The following is a 3,125-nucleotide window of genomic DNA, read 5'->3' as shown; positions in this document are numbered from 1 at the left end:
GTGTATGAGTGGTAGATAATTTGTTTCTTAAGCTTATAGGTCTCTGGATCGAGAGAGAAGCCTCATCTGGATCTAACGTATATCATAAGATCCTGGACTTCGTCTGACTGAATGAGGCTTTGGGGGCTTTGGGATGAGGCTGAGTACCTTATGCACGTGGGAGAGATTTAAGTAATTATGACCAAGAAGGCAGACGATGGTAGATTAAAATGTTGGCCCCAGTTCTGCACTTGTTCTATGTGTGCCCTTTGCCACAAGACTTTTCATATCTTCCCCATTAGAAGTGGAACAGGTTTGGGGTGGCTCCGTCAGTTAAGCATCCGACTTCTGATTTTGGCTCAGGTCATGGTCTCACAGTCGTGAGATCCAGCCCTCCATTAGTCTGAGCATGGGGCTTGCTTGAGAGTCTCTCCCTCCCTATCCCTCTCCCTCTACCCCTCTCCTGCTTGCACGTACATTCTCTCTCTCAAAAAAAAAAAAAAAAAAAAAAAGATAGATTTCCCTGCCCTTGATTTAAGGGTAGGTCCTAAGACTTGCTTTCACTGATGGGGTATTAGCACGTGTGATACTAACAGAGGCTTGAAATCTGCTTACGTGCTTGGGCTTGACCTTTTTGCATTTCTGCCACTGCCATGAGAAAATTTTCCCTGCTAGCTGTGACTCTTCCAACCTGGACCCAGGAAGAAACAGACTTGGAGCAGACCTGTGCCCAACTCACATAAAGAAACGAAGCACAGGAAAAAAAAAAAAAAGAAAAAAGAAAGAAAGAAACCAAGCACAGATGGACCTCCAGCTTGAAGCAGGGCCACCAGGTCAAGCTCAGACTAGATCTACTGGTTGTCATCCATGTTGCTGACCCTATGAACATGAAAAGAAATGTTTATTGTTGCATGCATCTGAATTTGGGGATGGTTTGTTATGAAGCGTTATTGTGGACATAACAGGCCTGATTCCTACACTTCCTCTCCCTTCTCCCCACCCCCCAGGTACTGAGCAAGGGGTGAGGAGGAGATTGCAGTTTATGGGAGGAATTGAGATTGTGGCTTCAAAATGGAAAAGTGCTATTTGACCAGCCAGAAGCCCTGGGGGGTGGGGGGGGGTGGGGAAGGAAGGGTGAACTCCTGGCCAGAGGGTGGTCTCCAGTCAGTTTCTAGTGGGCTTGCCAGTTTCATTGACTGACCAAGAGTGAATAGAATGTACAGTACACTGTGGAATGCTTGGGCGTGGTGTCACAGGTTAACTATGCTAATGAGGAGTAGGACCACAGTAAGGGGGTATAGCTCAGGGGCAGAGCATTTGACTGCAGATCAAGAGGTCCCCGGTTCAAATCCGGGTGCCCCCTGTAGGTGGCTTACCTTATTGACAAAAAAGTGACCTAAGTTAGGGTCCTGCTTATTGGAAAGTCCTCTCCATTGCCACCTTCCTTTTCTCAGGTGACTTCTGGGATGCGGCACATGTCATGGAGCTGTTATGAATGACGTATGTGTGACAGAAGGTCCTAAGTTCCTCTTCAAACTTTACCTTATGATCACAGGTTACCCAGCCTGCCTGCACGCACTTAGGGACCTTAGTTAAAAAGAAAAAAAACAGATGAGCCCTAGGAATTATGATTTAGTCGGACAGAGGAGGTACCTGGGAACTTTTGCTTTGGGAAGGCACACATCCCACCACCCCCCCACCCCCCCCTGCTAACTTCAATTGTAACATCCAGTGGTTCTAAGTAAGTATTTTGGAACATATAACACTATGTAATGTTAAACAACGTTCCAGTGGTGAACATCAATGGGCTGTAGGCACGGAGAGCGGCCAGGTGTGCAGAGGGGAGAGAACGCAGGAAAGACAGGGAAGGTGTGGGCATGCTAGGGTGGTGACAGATCGTAGTGGCACCATACTGCTAGGTGTGGTGACTGCCCATAACTGATAACTCTGCTTTAATTTCTTGTTAATGTTTATTTATTTTTAAGGGGGGGGGGCAGTGCGAGCAGGGGAGGGGCAGAGAGAGAGAGGGAGACACACACACAGAGCAAGCTGGGGAGGGGCAGAGAGAGAGGCAGACACAGAATCCAAAGCAGGCTCCGGGCTCTGAGCTGTCAGTACAGAGCCCGACGCGGGGCTCGAACTCACGAACCGTGAGGTCATGACCTGAGCCGAAGTCAGCTACTTGACCGACTGAGCCTCCCAGGTGCCCCTCGACTCTGCTTTAAAGTTCAGAATTGAAACGCACTTATTAGACGAGACTGGTTGTTTCTGAATGGAGCGTCTGATTGACAATCTAGAGGTCCCTGGTTCCAATTCAGGTGTGTTGTTTTTCTTTTTCCCTCCCAACTTTAGAACCTTCTTTCCATCTTTTGAGGATGTCCAATTATGGGAGCCCTGGTGGAAGAAATGTCTCCTCTTGCAGCTGCAGAGGCCAAAAATAAAGGCGATTTTCTCCCTTTCTCCCTTTCTCCCAGCACCGCTGGCCAAACAGGTGCTCCTGACTCACACTACACTCGGAATGAGTGACACAAATCCCAGGGTTGGCAGTGCCCGAGGGCCTGGCTGGCTGAGTCCCCTTGGGTCGCCCCTGCCTCGCGTGAACCTGCGCCTCCAGCCTTCCCTTCAGCGCTGCAGGCTCCCTGCCACACAGACAGTGGTCATCTCATCTTTCGCCACAGGCAGAACCAGTTTCCGTTTCTGGAACCACGTGCCTAGGCCGATACAACATTTGGGGTCTTTTGCCGCTGGCAAAAGACCTTCACGAAAGTGGGGTGGCTATAGAATTGCTTTTCTGTCCTACTTGGCGTTGAAGGAGGTGGAAGTCCAGTTGATTCATCAGGGCTGAAAATCTAAGAGCCCACGGGCTGTCAGTGGGAAGTTAGCTGATGAACTGATCACATGGATTCAACTGGCCAATGGGTTGGAGGAAGCTTATTCATCGGGCAGGCATCTGATGGCTGTTTATGGCTGGCGTGCATTCCGATTGGTCAGTGTCTATGCTGTGAGCCGTGGTTAAGGGTTCTGAGTACCACTCGTTCTTGGAACAGAGATCCCGCTGAAGGACAGAACCTTTAGGGACCACGTGTTGGGATAGAACAGTAGAAAGGGCCAAGCCAAGGCTGACGGTCTCGGGAAGCTCAAAGTCG

At 49.5% G+C, this 3,125-nt stretch overlaps 1 non-coding gene across 1 annotated transcript; it reads left to right on the top strand.

Annotated features, from left to right (window-relative positions):
* The first annotated feature begins 1,270 nt into the window (after positions 1-1,270).
* On the top strand, positions 1,271-1,342 carry TRNAC-GCA. The gene has a single exon. It is a non-coding gene; the product is annotated as a tRNA-Cys (tRNA).
* The last annotated feature ends 1,783 nt before the right edge of the window (positions 1,343-3,125 follow it).

This window comes from Lynx canadensis, chromosome A2, assembly GCF_007474595.2.
Source record: "Lynx canadensis isolate LIC74 chromosome A2, mLynCan4.pri.v2, whole genome shotgun sequence".
Classification (NCBI taxonomy): Eukaryota; Metazoa; Chordata; class Mammalia; order Carnivora; family Felidae; genus Lynx; species Lynx canadensis.
Note: the sequence above shows the minus strand (reverse complement) of the source record. Positions and strands in the feature narration are given on the sequence as shown.